We start from the raw sequence: 17,638 nt of genomic DNA, 5'->3' as shown, positions 1-17,638 counted from the left end.
GTACTCAGGAAACAAGGGGTAGAGCTGTCTGTCTTTTTCCATATATTCTCTTTGTTGATTTTGAAAATATTTCAGCATTGATTACAAAACAAGCAATGTGCAGGGATATGGCATTCAGGTTTGCTCTGCTTTCAATTATGGATGGAACTAGTTTACGACCCCTCTGCATTCATTCATTCATTTATGAAAATGTACACAATTTGTCCTGCCTGATGTTCAACATACATTTTTCCCAAGAGCACGCTGGGCTTCAGATACTGTATTAACCCTGGTTATACACAATTCAAAAGGCAGAATCTCTGCTCTTGAGATTACAAAATAATGTGAAAAGAGATGCAAACTCAGAAATATTTGTGTAAACATAAAACCACAGTTCAGGAGCGCCTGGGTGGCTCAGTCATTTGAGCATCCAACTCTTGATTTCAGCCCAGATCATGATCCCAGGGACGTGGGATCATACCTGCATCAGGTTCTGTGCTAAGTGTGGAGCCTGCTGAAGATTTTTACTCTCTCTCTCTCTCTCTTTCTGCCTCTCCCCTACTTGCTCTCTCTCTCTCTAAACATAAAAATAAAAAACAGTACAATAAAAGAGTAATTGAAGTCATAATTGGAAATTTCAAATTGCTTAGTTCTGCTCAGAGAGGCCTCACCAAGGAAATGGGAGTAAGTACTGAATGAAAAAAGCTAAGAAAGAAAACAAACAAAAAAATCCTCTTCCAAGAGAATGGAATAATAAGCACATTTCAGACTGAGGAATGAGTACGATAAGAGGCTCAGATGCGTGGAGTAATAAGGCAGATCTGGAGATCTCTAAGTCTTTGATACGGTAGGTGGGTAGGATCCAAAGTGAAAGGGGTGTGTAGATAAAGGGCTTACAGGGAACTGCACCTTGTGCCTACTGTTACCAGGGAGCCATTGAAGCATATTAAGCATTGGGGAATGAGAATGATACGGTCAGATTTGCATTCAAAAGTAATTTGCCAAACAAGATGAACAAGCGTCAGTGAGATACGATGCTCTATAAATATTAGTTAATGACAGTGTTAAAATATTTCTGGAAAGCATATTCTGTAGTATGGTAATTAGAATTCTTAAGTGCCTGCCATTGTTCTAATGCTGATTAGCTTAGCATGCAAGTATCAAGAGTCAGTGGATGGGAATGAGTTTGAGATTCTTCCTGTTTTTCTCTCTTATTTTGGAGGTTTGGTCCCTCTGGGTCTCTAGCTATTGTTATTTTGTGTGGCTGTGCTATTACTCCTAATATGGTGACTCAAGAACCAGCAGTCTTAGATGGGTAGGTCAGGACTCGGTGGGGCTTGAGCATAGTACTTAAAGGAGAAGAAACCAAGGGAAAGTAATTACTATAATATAACACATCCAGGGAAGGAGCTTGACCTTTCAGAACCCTCTGAGCTGCAGCAGACGCTCCATTTACTGCCTTCAACAGTGAAGAGATACATGTCCCCTACCAGGCTAAATATCCTTTTTGAGGCAACCCCAATGAGGAAAAAAGTGAGATATTTACATCTGCTGAGTTAATGCAGGACACATCGTTATTTGGAAATCTACAACTGGATGCCATGGCGAAGAAAGAAAAAGTATAATCTCAAGGGAACCTAACGTGTTCACAAGTACAAGATTGCTCAACATACAAGATGTTAAAACTAAAATGTTCTGAGAAAGAAGACATGACAGAGGGTCTCTCTGAACAAAGCAAAGGACAAACTTCAAGCGTAACCATATGGTTTCTGTGACACCCCGGCCCAAATACATTTCCTTGTGATCGTAAGGCCTGCTATAGTGCCTTCATGGCACTCATTGCAGGATTCGAGTCTGTTTCTCCTACTATGAGAGCAAAGGCCAATGTTTAAATCAGTTTTCTGTTATACCCACTGAGCCTCCCACAGTGTCAGGGAGCTAAGTACTCAGTACATAAATAAAGTTACCATTTATGGAGGACATACTTATTGAATGGTAGACTAATGATTGTCAAATTTGCACACACAGTCACCTGGGAATTTTGTTGTAAGGTGAGTTTTGATTCACTGGTTTGGGGCTGTCCGTGCTGCTAGTCACACTTCGAGAAGCAAGGAGTGAGACGCTTATGAATGACCATCTGAGGTCCAGGAAGCTCAGTCTCTGTCCAGGTCACCCAGCAGCCAGGAGGGGACCCTGCATTTCAACCCAGACCAGGCCGACCTGTAATTCTCAAGCATGCTATTTGCTTTCCTAAAGCACAGTCGTCACTACATTTGGTCACACGATTCCACATCTCCCTTCCGAAACCGTGCCTGTCTTTCTGGGCTCCAGAGGATCTTGCAGCGGAACATGCACGGCCTGCCCCGACACACGGGTACCACAGGGTGTGGCAAATAGGTGGTGGTTGCCTTCTTAGAGATAGTACACTACCGGAAGGCTTTTACTTCTCTAGACCCAAACTAGACACATTAAATAGCTCCACCGGTCACAAATTAGCTCCTCACATTGTGATGAAATGTGGAGTCTCGTCCATCTCAGCCCTGATTACATCAGCTTCAGCCCCCAGAAGTGGGATTGAGGAGAGACTCTGAGCCCAGAGATAAGAGGTCAGAAATGAGGGTGAAAAAAATGCCCAGGGCTGGCTGGTTACTTTCAAATATATACCTTTTATTGGATGCCAATTATGTTTTGATCTCTGGAAGCTTAGTCAAGGACACCAGAAGAAAATATGACAATTTAACCTTATCAGAAGTCTCTTTTCTTGGAGCAGTTTGTGTGGCTGTATGTACATGTGTATGTGTGCACCTCATCTTGGAACACGGCTGTGATGATGTACCATATGGCTTTTGGCTTTTACCGGGTGGGTTTTACAAGAAAGAATAGGCAGGGTTTCATTTTTCCCAGCTGTAAAGATGCAAAAATTTTAAATTAAAAATAACCTTTCAGCTGATTCCTTGCATAATTGCTATCTTGTTTTGCTAATGCTGTGGCTGAATTATAACTTGCTGAAGCCTTGGGGATTTGCATGCTGGTTTATCCCCTGAATTTGCATTGACATGGTTTTCAGTCAAGTGCGTAACTAAATCCTGTGGCCATGAACGAGGCTGGCAGTATTTGCAATGAAAATCAGTAGGCGATTTGGGGAAGAATGACTCTGTGCAGCCTCCCTAAGTAGATTCGATGATGAAAATTTTGGGTCTCTCAAAACAGTGTTCACTTCCATTAAGTGACAGTGGCTGCTGAGACTTCTCTTGTCCTTCCATCAAAAGACCAAAGCAGGAACAGGACATATGGAGAAAATGTACAGACAGCTATCACAATAAGACACATATTTGTGAAATGGCCATTTGCCAGAATCATTTTAAATGGATTTTGAGAGAGGAAATTTGGGGATATTCTTGCTGACAATCACTTTTCTTATGAAAAAACAAAACAAAACAAGCAAAACAAACCAAAACCAGAACAAAAGAAAACTCCAAAGTATCATTTTGTTTTCTGGTCAGGGGCAAAATGTGTAAGGCCAGTGGCAAACTTAGAGTATTTTGATGTCATCAAACTGGCTTATAAAATATTTTAAAGGCAGTAAGACATTCGATAAATTAAAACTAAATGAATTTCTTTATAGGCTGTTTTTTTTACTATGCATTACTTGTGTATTGAAATTTGGATGTATTATGGTTTTTAGGCATCTAATTATGCTGAGTGCTGAAGAAAGACAAAGAACTCTGACCTGAAACCAAGTTATTTTTTAAACTCCTATTGTGATTGTAATTGCTTTAACTTGGCCACAGAGACTCTTCCCATTTTAAAGCTGAAAAGCATGTGAGTGCACTCAGATCCACCCACTGAAGGGTAGTAAGTCCCTGAGACATTAAGGGACATTTCCAGACTGCCTATTAGCTACTAGCAAGTGCATGGACATAAGCCTGTTGCCAAATAGAAGGAAGGTGGATATGGAAAAGAGATGATATTAAAAAAAAAAAAAAGATTGTGTAAAAAAGATGCATGATATTGAAGAGGTTCCCATTACCTTCTTGCATTCATTTGCCTCCTGGTGGATATCTATGTTGTTGTGAGAACCAGGCTAGAAACCTAGGGTTCCAGAAAAATCACCCTATTGTCAATGGGATTAAGTCTGGATGCAGTTTGAGAGCAAACACAAAGCAAGGGGTAGTTCTTATTTTCATTTGGAGAAAAAGGCTTAAATTGGTTTGTGGACCAGGCATGAAGCACACTCTTGTTATCCAAACATGATGCCTTGTGTTGATGTTCCAAGAAATGGAGCGGTAATAGCATCTAGGTCAACAGGATAAAGTCTATTGTGGGCTGTTCCAGAAAACTCCTGTTATGAAGAGGGAGAGCCACCATCCTTCAGGTCTGTATGAATTTATAATAGACATAGTTCGGAAAGCTGGGAATATTCCAGCAAGTCTACACAAATAGTGTTTGGATGAGTAAAGAAGGTAGAGCCTCTGCAAGAAGTTATATCACGATCATACGAAGCTTGTTCTGTTATGGAATGATGACATGCACACAAACAAAAATGATCAAAGATAAAATAAAATTAATGATGTATAATTACCATATCACCTCAGTAAGTTACAGAAAAGGAAAAGAAGGGTGCCTCGTGACTCAAGTCTGTGTGAGATTTAGAAACTTCTAAACACAGTGTCCAACTACTATAATAAAGAGAAATGGCCTACTCATGTTTCCTTCTCCAATTTTCTGGTGCCTGTTCGGTTTTTCTAGGCAAGCAAAAGGAAGGTAGAGAAACAAAAATAATTGCCATTTCTTCAAACAGAAGGAAAGACATTCTTCTTTCTTTGTGGTGAACTTACCTCATCATTTCACGTACTTGGTCTCTTAGTCATGGTGGTGGATTTACATTCAATAGTGAAGTTGATAGTACAAACCTGTAGTTCCCAGGGGTAGCCCCTGGATGTGCAGCATTAGCAGGAACTGGAACTTGTAAAAGAGGCGTGAGATTGGCACCATCCCAGATCAAAAACTCTGGGAGTGGAGCCCAGCAGTGTTTTACAAAGCCCTCCAGGAGATTCTGTGCATTCTAAAGTTTAAGAATGTTTGTTATAAACATTAAGGTCCCTAAAGTTTTTATAGCTTATTCCTACTCAACCTGACTTAGCATGGAAGTTCTCAATGAATAATCTGTTTCTAAACAGGTTATATATTATGTGCATTAAAGTAGATGTGTGTTAATGTTCTAAAACTGATGTTATGAGTTGTTTCTTCCTAAAAAAAGAATAAGCATAACATTTAATAGCTTAAAATAATGCCTGTGGGGCACCTGGGTGGCTCAGTCGGTTAAACGTCTGTCTGACTCTTCATTTCGCCTCAGGTCATGATCTCATGGTTCCTGGGATGGAGCCCCACATCGGGCTCTGTGATGACAGCCCCCTCTCTCTCTCTCCCCACCCCCCACACACAATGCACTCTCTCTGTTTCTCTCAAATAAACAAACTTAAAAAAAATAAAATAGGGGCGCCTGGGTGGCTCAATTGGTTAAATGTCCAACTTTGGCTCAAGTCATGATCTAGGTTCACAAGTTTGAACCCACATTGGGTTCTGTGCTGCCAGCTCAGAGCCTGGAGCCTGCTTCAGATTCTGTGTCTCCCTCTCTCTCTCTGCCCCTCCTCTGCTTGTGCTCTGTCTCTCTGTCTCTCTCAAAAATAAATGAACATTAAAAAAATTAAAAAAAATAATGTTTCTAAATAACCACTTTAACCACTAGGGTAGCCTCCTAGCTACTCTTTATAAAGATATGAAAAATGTTTGCCCTAATATTGAAAGAACTACACATTTCTCATGAAACACTTTCATTATATGAAGAATATGTTCAATAAAAATAAATATAATAAAATGAAAGCCTAGTCCCCCACATTTGAATTCATTTACAGTATATTAGTCCATCATATTTCTAAATAATAATAGTTACCTGGCAGCAATCGTGCATTGTTGTTAACTGTTTAAAAAATGTCATAACATCAGAAACTCTAGAGTTTCATTATGAAAATATGCAACAAATTGAATGCTTTTTGCTTTTTTTTATTTCACTGATATTTATTTCTCTGATTGTTTTATTCTTTCTTTAGCAGATACTTATGTACTATATATATATATATATATATATATATATATATATATATATATACACATATATACACACACACACACACACACACACACAGTTTGCAGTATACTAAATACTGTACATGTATGAAGGGATTTTAACTAAATTTTGATATAAACCTGACTCAAACACTAATGTATCGTTTGGAATGAAAGAATATCTAAGCTAGTGTGTATGGAATAAAATCTCTTGCAAACATCATCTATGACTTTTTAAGTGAATAAGTTGAAATAACAATTTTGCCCCTTCTTTTTTGCATTCAGCTGCCTCAGTGAGGTCCTGTGTGAGAACCAGTCCTGAAGACAATAAAAGCAAGAAAGGCAGCAATCGGTCTGATTTCAAAACTTCATGCAGTCAGTTCATTCAGGTATTTTCAATAAATTCTTTCACTATAAAATTTTAGCGACACTAACAGGTTAGAATGGTTTGGATTCACATTGGTTCTGTTTGCTCTGTCTCCATTCAATACAACTATCTATTGATGGCAAAACTGCATTAGGGACCCATGTTGAATGTAGATACAGCAATCTACCCATCCATGTGGGAATATAGGCAAAGGAAGTTTTATCCGGAATAAGTAAGTAAATATTTTGCTATGTGTGTGTGCATGTGTCACATATATGTGATATATATATATATATATATATATATATATATATATATATATATATATATATATGATTTTTTAAAAAACTAAATCACTTTGCTTTACAAAAGCTCCTGAAGAACTTTTCTATTAATGGCAAAAGCAGATGGGTTTCATTAAACTGCCCAGGCCATTCTTTCTCGAATCATCTGCCTGGCCCAATCTGAGGGGAAAAGGGCAGACATGTGAGGAATCTATTCTTCTCTAGCCCCCTCTGCAAGGCATCTGCTAAGACCTCATTCATCACTGGGAAGGCTGTGAACGGATTGCTACACAATACCCTAAGGTCTCATTGGGAGTGGTGGTGTAACACCTAACCTCCCCTCTGGTAAAGGAAAAGCAACATGTACTTTTGTCAAACTGTCAGCAGACACTTCCCTCTTGATACAGTTTGCTCAACCCAACCTTCTGCAATGTCAACTAGCTGCAAATGTTTCATTTTGAAGAAAACCCCCAACCACTGCCTTGATGTGGTCCTCACAAATGAGTACTTTTACCTCTGTAGTGGCTGAAAGTGTGTGGGATTTGTTTGCCTGCAGAGGGATCCAAACTATTTAGGAAACAAAATGGCTTTCAAATCTGATTGCCAAATTATATTATCAGGCTATGTGGGTTACGTAACTATTTAATAAAATTAGCCCAAAATATCTTCTTTATCAACCATGTGCAAAATGGTAGGAGATCATTCAATCATTCGTAGTATAATGGAACTACTTTCCTGGCAGGCATGAGGAGTAATGGATGATTGCAATATAAGCTACAGACACTGGTCCCTCACTGCCACCCCATGCCTCAACGGGGACTGAATGCTAATGTAGCGTGAACTACATGGCCCATACTTACTTTCAATCATGAGTGCTATAACTTTTCAATCAAATGAAATTAAGACTGGAATCGTCATCCACTTGTTAATTACATTGTGAAATATCTTGATCACTTTGGCTTTAGAGGTGGCATGAGAATTATGAAAGACAGATAATGGCATTTGTTATGCAGGGGGTGAAGTGGTCCATTAAGCCATGCGAAACTTCTTCCATGTAACAATATTCACCCCGAATCCCCTCATAGTTCCTAGTGGCTTGAAGAGTAAGACACTTGAGAAAGCACACGGTACCTATTAAAAACTCAACCTCCCCTTGGTTTTCATTGAGTGTCTTTAATCTAATGTCAGTGTGAGTTTTGATGTCCTCAGGGATGATTTTCTGTTCACAAATATTTTGATTCAAATATTCATTATTACGTTTATTAAAATTACATGTCCTAAAACTTGGGGGGGGGGGGATTGTTCTGTTTTCTTTTTAATATCTATTAGTAACAATAGCAAATGATGACAATCCCTTTATAAGAGAACTTAGTGTTTTTTTTTCATTTACAAACTTACTTAAATAGACTTCCCCAATATTTTAAACTATTTATGGAAAGATTTTTCATGTGTGTGAAGCCTTTTTGGAGGACTAATTAGCTTCTTCCCTTTGATCCACCTGTTTTTAGCTATCGTCTTCTCTTACAAGATTATTTATAAAGCCTGATAACACACTCAAGACTTTTATAATCTCACACCATCTTTTCTGTCATACTTCTCAGTGCAGATGCCCTGATTTTGTTAAATGACTTATCTTGCTGGCCGTCTCCACACATTAAAATGGTTTCCTTGTGTAGAATCGGTGCTATGCTACCTACGTTTTAAGACCTAAATCAAATCCCACCATATCTGCGAGACCACCATTATGTCACTCAAATGTGGCCACAGATGCCATAGCCCTAGAATTTATAAAAATGGTTCCTAAGCCATGCTGACCAGAACTCTAGATCACCTCTTCTCCTGGAAGATAAAGGGGGATGGGACAGCAGGTATCTGGGGTTGCAGAGATAGCTCCCTTGCTTCAACCAGAGTATAAACCAATATTTATTTATTTGTTTGTTTGTTTGTTTGTGTATTTATTTATTTAGCCTTGTTCAAATGTAGCTTACATCCATAGAAGAACACCATAGCTTTTAAAACATAATAAAGGAATACAAAATAAAAGATACTTCTCCTTGCTAGATGATAAATGCCAAGAACGTGATCATTTATACCATTCCTTTGATTTCCCCAATATCATTTTGTCTATAATTTAGTGAATGAATGAATAAGTGAAATACTTTTATATGGGCTGACATTATGCTAGGTCTGAGAAAAAGTAAATTTTTTTTTTCAGAGATACTATGGTGTAATGGGAAAAAGTTAGGCTAAAAGTTAGGAAAGCTAGTTCAAGCTTAGAACTAGCTTGCTGTGTTAGCTGTAAGATAACCCTTTTGATTATTAGGTTCCATTTAAGTTGACTAATAATTGCTCTGATGCCAAAATCAAGAGCTGCTGCAGGCAGACAAGTAATAATTATGGTGAAGAACTTAAGCTTTGAAGTAGACTGCTCATATTCAAATCGTGGCTGTGATTTACGCTTTTGACCTTGGACTAGCTACGTAACCTTCCAAAGCCTCAGTACTTCTATCTGTAAGATGGAAATACCTTATGGAGTTGTTGTTGGATAAACTGATTCATATGCAGTGTGCACAGCAGGACCAGCAGGATTGCATAAGGAAATGCTCTGAACAACATAAAGTGCTAGACTGTGAAGATGTAACTCAAGTTATCTCAAAGTTTATAATTTTCTAGCACTACAAACATACAGTTAAGGACAACCTAGTGTAGCTTTTTAAATTATTCAGCATTTCAGAATTCTCATAAGCATACAATCATTGTTGTATGTTCTCTGGGTTTCTGCATTAAACCAAGATATGGCCAAAATGATGATAATTGTTATCAATATTGACACAACTTCTGTAGCAGCATTTTTCTGGTCACTTATTCATAAATAATCTGTATGTATTTATATTGCCAGGACACCGTATAACAGTTGATACGATAACATATGTTCTTTATCTTCTGTCCTCATGTCCTTGAGGGAAGCTTCCAAGAACAGGACATCAGTTAGGGTAAAACCCCGATCCTCATTTGCCTGGGACTTTCTGAGTTTAAGCACTAAAAATCTGTTGCCCAGGCGCCCTTCAGTTCTGGGCAAACCAGAACATTTGGTCACCCTGAGGCCTCTTTCTCTTTCCCCAGTAATGTTTAGCATAGTTTCTTACATGTGAACGGTGTTCAATTAACATCTACTGAATTAAAATAAATTCAGTTGTTCTCTGTCAAAACCCATCTATCAGTTCACAATACATCAGGCAAGACTGTAGAGCCAAGGAAAATGTTGCGGTCTTATGTGATTGAAAAGTTACCAGGTGAAATGATGTAGGCTCGGGAAAGTCAAGAGTAAAAGAGAAAGTAAATCCAATAATGCAACAAAAGTAAACTACCCAGAAAATTTTCATATAGAGTAATTAGATTTTTTATCCATCTATTGGAAAGCATGGGAGAGGTTGATATTAACTAGCCAAAGTAATAATATATTAAATTAATTGTCTGCAATTGGCGTTAACTTTCATTTAACTAAGATAGCAATTATATGTTTAATAAATACTAACAGCTTATTAAAATGTAATGAAGGGCCATTATGGTAAGCGTTTATAAAATATGTTTTTTAAGGATTCAAATGTTTTAATAAATGATACTTTTGAAACTCATACACAATAAGTGAGAACATTAAATATCTCTCCTTTAAGAAAAGCATTGGTAAATGCCCTCTACTAATTATTAGCGCTAATGCACACTGGAGGAGTCTGCTTGGTTATTCATCTTTTGAAATTGCCATCAAGGACTCCTGGATCTTGGCAGTCCCGTGAGAGCTAATGCAAGCCTGATACATTCATCCATTGGGCTCCCAGCTTTAGTGATAGTGCATCAAAGCGGCAGAGGTTCATAAGTCATACTTTCTGCTCCAGTCCCTGTTAGAAATATCAACAGAGCATACTTTCTGAAGAGTTTTAAGTACTTCCAACCCCTGTTGGAAACAGGAAGGGCAAAGGTAAAAACACAAAATAAAAAAATAAAAAAATAAGGAAAGGAAACAATATTGAACTTCAAAAAAAGAAAGAGAAAGAAAAATGCTTGCTTTGCATTTGGACCAAGGTTAGAATTTTTTTTTTCCTTTCTGCTTACTAATTCCTCCACCCCATGATCCTTGTGAGGGCAGAAAGTCAAACAACCTTGTCCTTATGCCCCTCTGTACTCTGGGTGACTTTTCTAAGCTCAGAGCTCCCACTGACTTCAAAGAGGGGAAAGGCCATGGAAGAAATCCACAGGGTGCTGGGCTAGAGGGCCGGGGACAAAGCTGCAGTTAAGTCATCTGAAGTGCAGCATTGTTTCTTTATCATCATCTGATGGGTTCAATTAAGTTCTATCTTCGATACTATATAGCAGATTTTTTTTTCTCTAGGTGAAATGGAAACATCTGTATGTTGTCATAAATCCAAGCCCCCACCAAAAATAATAATTCTGAATGATTTTATGTATATAAATGTCAGATGAGACAGGCATCAGAAATACTGTCCCCTTACGGCTTTATGTTTCCATATAATAGAGAAGCTGCCCTGGATATATTCATAATTTTGGCAGTGGCTAATTTACTCTAATGAGAAGTTTATAAAGGTGTTCGTAACCATTTCACCAACACGTAGTTGCATTGGAGGTCTGATTGGGTGAAGAGAAAAAGACACCACGGAAATGGAGAGACGTGATAAAGCAAGAGACTGCTGTTTTGTAATGATTTGATCACATGAACAGGTTTTTGGTTTTTTTTTTTTTAATGTGTAAATTTCATGCAACATAATCCTATCGGTCCTCTTCTCTCACTTTCAAGTACTTCATTCTTGACCTATATATTGAGCTGGAAAAAACCAAATGCATGCATTCTTTCTAAAGAGCTTCATTTGAACTGAATTACTAAAAATGTATGTTATTTCTATAACAACTTTTTGATGTTCAGATACTTTTTGTTAATTGTTACTATTCTTAACTTACTGTTTTATGTCCAAGCTCTTAGGTCATTTTTTTTTTTTCCTGGCTGCATTTTGGCCATTTTAAAGCCCTGATTTGAAACATTTTACAATCTAATTTCTAATATTTCCACTAAACTTTTCACATCTTCATGTGGAATCCTTTCCTTGAACATCACATTCATGTTAGCCTTCTTCCAAAAATCTAATAATGAGCCTTGCAACTGTGTGACTAATTTCTTCCAGAACTTGTCACTACCAACTGCCCACACCAAATGTTATACTCTTAGTACATGAGAAGCTGTATATTCAGCAAACTTACCATCCTCTTTTCCTCTCAATTAGCCAGTAACTGACACCTATTTTCAATATCAGTGTAAAAAGCTAGGTTTCGTGGCCTGTTGTCTACTGATAATAACAGAGCTCTTTTGAGAAACTTTTTTTCTTGGTAAAGCATTTTAATGAATAATTATTGAGGGACTGTACCAGAGTAGAATGAGCTTAAATTCATGACTTTCTTCTGTGCCTCCTCCTACATCCTCATTACAAAACCCAGGTTCCTATAAAATACAGTACGTTGTGTGATCTATCCTAGTGGTTAGCAATGGGGGCCACCACAGGTCATGGCCATGCTCTCATTTACTCTTGTCTACGGCTGCTTTTACCTACAACAGTGTAATCACATAGTTAGACTGCAATAGAAACCATATCATTCTCCACAAACCCCAAAATATTTACAATCTGGCCTAAGAAAAACTTGTGCAGACAAAAACAATGATAAATCCTAAGAGTTTCTGTCTTTTCCCATGTATTTCCCCTCCCCAGTAAAAAGTGGTGGCCAACCCCCAAAATATTCCAACACTGCCTTCAGCTTTCTCTTTAATTTAGAAAAGGGGGTTCTTGATCTGGGGTACATGAATGAGATTTCTGTTTTGGGGTCATTTGTTTTTGTCTGGAGCAGCATCTATTCAGTCACTAAGAATATAGTTCAGATTCAGATTCTGGTGTTTGAATGTGAGCTTGAAGAGTTTGGCTATGGAATGTTTTGTAGATTTCTAAGTTTCGTAAATTTCAGTTTTCTGATCTGAAAACATAGAACTATTAACACTTGCCTGAAAAGACTCTGTGAGAATAAAAGTATACAGGACATTGTCTACCAAGTTTGTAAAGCGTATGTCAAGAGGAAACTTGTGAACACTTAATACTCAATGAATACTTAAGCTCATTTGCCACGTAGGCTTCTGGCTCTAACTCAAACTAAGAAAATTAGGCCATCATGATAGCAAACAAAAGCTTCCTAACTAATTTAAGAATGAAGTAAACTGTACCCATGTTTTCATCAACAGTAGAATACCAAGGTACTTGAGCAGAACAAGCTTCATAAAATGCAGCTTGGAGGAACACATATTAACACACCTCTCGGGCTTATTTCTAAGGGAAGCCACGTGTAAAACCCATATATTTCTGTAAACACATAAACCTGTATCAGGGCTTTAAAATTTTGTATTTTACTTGCATACTGCTATCCCCATTTTACTTTGACAAAAGATAGACACAATCGAATAGTCCCTGGCTTAAAGGTAATTCAAAGAAAATTAATCAATCGAACTCAGTTGCTGAAAACCAGATTTTTTTAAGGATGATGCAGCATAACTATATGCATTTAATAGCTAAAGATTTAAAAAAAAATAAGTTGACTAAATCGTGATTTTTTTAATCACCAGGGAATAAAATAGAAGTGATAAATTTAGTTTTAGAAAACGTATCTGCCTATTTAACATCCTTTCCAATCTGAAGTGGTACCAGCAGTGTTGAGAATGACAGTACATATGTTATGACTGTTTGAATTTCAGAAAGCCTTTGGTTAAATTCTGCATAATTGGTTCCTGCTTAAGACAGAGCTTGCAGGAATCCAGGAGGAGACATGGGAGCAGATAAAGAATGAGTGGAAGAAACAAAAAACAGACACTCCTGGTAAGAGAAACCATGTCCACTCTGGGGGGAGGTTTTAAGAGGGTCCCACATGGAGCAGGGCTTAGATCTTGGCTGCCTTTTATCTGAGTAACTGATTCAGACAGTGGGATCAGATTTAAGTGGTTACATTTGCAGATGCTGATTGGAGGACAGTGAACATAGAGATAGTTGCCAGAGAAATTCGGAAGGCACGGATGTACTTTATTATAGCACAGAAGACCAACACATGGCATTTAATAGTTATAAACACATTAGGCTCACAATGTATTTACATAAAAATGCAGGGGAAAGGGGCAAGGCATAGAGACTTAGAATATAGACATATATGACACAAGATAAAATAAAAATCTATAGAAGCCTGGATTTGAAGGTTTTCACACATAATACTTTAGAGTCTTAAATATAAGGACTAGTTGGGTTAAACTATATACATTAAGATGATACCGCTTTGGGGAGAACCATATTTGTTTGGAGAATTAGGGTGGATTTTGCGATCTTTTACAAGTTGGAAGCAAATTCAAATTCCAGGTGATTTAATAGAGAGCAAAAATGACATTACAGACAAGGTACAAATTAACAATGCAGTTCCAACTTTGTGAACATCCCTTTACAAGTCAATTTGCACAGGAAAAACAAATAGAGAAAGGGCATGCTTGGTGTAGTGACAAGATCTCTTCCATAAGCATGGCCAATTTAAATGTGGTGGTCTAACTTGGGCCTCAGAAATTTGAAAATCAGACCAACTGCCTGAACACTGGAGAGGGACTAACGTGTTCTTTGTGTCTACTTTATCAGTTCGGAAATAAACTAACAAAAATTGCTCATTTTTCAAAACCAGTTGCACATTGCAAGTGCCATCATTTTAACTTCAATTTAAAGAAAAACAAGTTAGTCATTATCATTTCTATTACCAGCTTTCAAAATGGATGGGAAAATTTAAGCAACAGGAAGTGAATTATTTCCTTAAAATACACAATCATATTATATGAACAATCAGATGATTCACGTTGGCTTTAAAGAGAAAACACACATATTGTTGTACACAAAGCTATTCATTCATGTTCTTGCTTAATTGATTGCATAAGATACTCCAGGGTGATGACAAAGTCTCTGCTTGTCATTGTGATTGATCATCTAAGAGTAAAGAATAGAATGCAAAAAGGCAGCAAACAAACATTTGAAAATCGAAAAATCGAGACAGGTATTTTCATTTTTACACTGGCCTGCTGATGCTGATAAAAAATACAGCAAAGCCGATAAGAGAAAACTTGAGATCAGATTGAAGATTTACAATTATTTTAACAAACGTTAGTTTGTTTCAGAAAGCTCGCGTAAATTCTAGCTGAGAGTTAAAATATCCTTCCTGCTTAATTCTGAGCAAACTAAATTACAGGAAAAAATCACCTGCCCTAGATTGAATGTTGGAGAAATAAGGCCAGACACTGATAGCAAATAGGTTCTGTCTTTTGTGTGGGCTCTCAGGAATGTGCTGGAAAGATTCTGAGGCCATTTCTAGACTCCTTAAAAAAATTCCTTGAGAAATTGTCACTGCTTCTTGGAGGAAACGTTAACAGGGTATGTGTCATCGTGGTGTTAAATGTACAGATTTGAAATTTCCACATTCTTCTTTTGTTATGATTAAGTAAAGAGGATAGAGACATACTGATATTTTTCTGTAGAAGTATTGGCTTGTGTTCGCTAAAAGACTTACCTGTCCCAACACCTTGAATAGTTGAAAATACTCTCAGACAGACCAGTTTTCACAAGAATACTAGGAAGTATGCTTTCAAATTTTCATATTAAAGATAACATTTACTTTCGTCTGTTTTTATTTTTTATTTCAAGAAAAACAAATATCGGCCTGTATCTGCTATATGCTATAACACATATTTGATGGGTGATGCCATGTTAAAAAGGTACAATAAAAATAGTTAGTACTTACTGATGATTTACTGTTTCCCAAGTACTATGGGGATGTTTCATATCCTTTAATTTACTGATTTGCAGGTCCTAGGAGATGAGGTTGTTACATTACATTATTACTGGCTTACTGACAAGGCAATAGAGTCTTAGTGAAGTTTAGTTTGCCTGAGCTAATGTCAGATCTTGGAATGGAACCCAACTCGGTTTGCTTTTAGAGTCTGTATTAAGAAAGATTTAAAAAAAAATAAGAGCAAATGAATTTTACAATACTTTTTGAAGGCCTTTTGTGTTCTTGGAATTCTTATGGGTACTGAGGGAAACACCAATGGACAGAAGAATTATTATACCATGCAACATATTTTCAACTTAAAATAATACAATTTCTGCAAGTTTGAGCAGATAGACTGCAGTCAATGGTCAAAATCATTTACCAAAGAGAATGGGAATGACCATCAGATGTTTTTGTGGGTGGTGATGGTCTTGTACATACTTTCCAGAAATGAGGCCAAAGTATTCCAAATAGTCATGCACTGAGTATAGCTTTTTTTCCTACTTATTTATTTATTTGTTTTTTTTAGCGAGGCTTCAAATATTAACATGAATAGGTTATATAGAACCACTGCTATGCTACCACAATTATGTGTTTAATATTATATATACAGATTACAAGTACCTGCCAGAGGGGGTTGTACAACCTCCACCTTGGAGTTTGAGAAATCTATGCACTCTGAAGATGCCTGACTTGACTGGGCAGTTTACAGAAGCTCTGAAAGTCAAGTCATCTCTGTCTGGCTCAAATGATGCCTTGATTGCGCCATAATGAAACTAAAGCACAGATATTTGGAGCAAACTTTCTACAATATCAGAACATCCTCAACTAGACTGCTGTGGGTAAGCGATCTCACAACCCCACTGTTTAAGGTTGTTTATAAAGCTCTTTTCTTTTTACATACTCTGCAGAGAAGATTCTATCCTAGACAGTATATGTAAGGTAGCAACCCAGGTGCTAAGCATGATTTCATACATCTTTCAGTAAAAACTGGTGAGCCCTGTGCAAGAAAGCAGTTTTTATTTCAGCTTTTAAAATTTTGTTTAATTTTGGGGCCTCTGGGTGACTCAGTTGGTTAAGTGTCAGACTTTGGCTCAGGTCATGATCTCATGGCTCCTGAGTTCAAGCCCCACATCGGTCTCTCTGCTGTCTGCATGGAGCCTGCTTCAGATCCTTTGTCCTTCTTTCTCTCTGCCCCTCTCCTGCTCATGCTCTCTCTCTCAATTTTTTTTTAATTTTTATTTATTCATTTATTTTGAGAGAGAGAGAAAGAGAGCAAGCCCGGAAGGGGCAGAGAGGGTGGCAAGAGAAATTCCAAGCGGGCTCTGTGCTTGCAGCACAGAGGGGCTCGAACTCATGAACCATGAGATCATGACCTGAGCCAAAACCAAGAGTCAGACGCTTAACTGACTCACCCATGCGAGTCCCCACACGCCCCCTCTCTCAAAATTAATAAACATTAAAAAATTTTTAATTTTGTTTAATTTCATAAAATAATAAACTCCTTATACATGTATAAACTTTACCAGAAAAAGGTAAGGAATTTTATCCTATATTGTCTTAAAAGTCTGCTAGCTCATATTTATTCCTTTTTTCACTTAGCCATTTGGCATTCAGAAATCTTCTCATGTGGCTAAAGCTCTGATGTATTAAAATAGCACTTGGTATATTACTGCAAGATCTGAGAGTGTCTGCGTGTCTACCCAATCCTTGCTTCCTTCTTTAGAATTCCTCTTGTGGTTTCTACAGTAATAAAATGAAGAACATTTGTAAAATGTAAAAACTTCCACAGAGACCATCAATTTGCAAAAAATTTATATGTGCTTTAGAAAGAAATCATTCTTTGTTGTGTGTGTGTACGTGTGTGTGTTTCCATGAAAAAAAGCGAATTACCCATTGATTAGATGCAGAGTGGAAATGATCCTGATACTTCCTTTTTCTTTTAGCTCTTTTGCATCAAAAGTTTCAATTGCCCTACTTAGACATCACA

At 37.4% G+C, this 17,638-nt stretch overlaps 1 long non-coding RNA gene across 1 annotated transcript in view; it reads left to right on the top strand.

Annotated features, from left to right (window-relative positions):
- The first annotated feature begins 13,507 nt into the window (after positions 1–13,507).
- LOC109274607 (uncharacterized) overlaps positions 13,508–17,638 on the top strand; it is an 82,582-nt gene continuing 78,451 nt past the window's right edge. The window contains exons 1-2 of the long non-coding RNA XR_002083738.2: positions 13,508–13,676; positions 16,262–16,490. This is a non-coding gene — a long non-coding RNA (uncharacterized LOC109274607). The remainder of the gene's footprint in view (positions 13,677–16,261; positions 16,491–17,638) is intronic.

This window comes from Panthera pardus, unplaced genomic scaffold, assembly GCF_024362965.1.
Source record: "Panthera pardus isolate Hobbes unplaced genomic scaffold, ASM2436296v1 HiC_scaffold_24, whole genome shotgun sequence".
Lineage (NCBI taxonomy): Eukaryota > Metazoa > Chordata > Mammalia > Carnivora > Felidae > Panthera > Panthera pardus.
The sequence above is the reverse complement of the archived record's forward strand: the minus strand, read 5'-3'. Positions and strand labels throughout refer to the sequence as shown.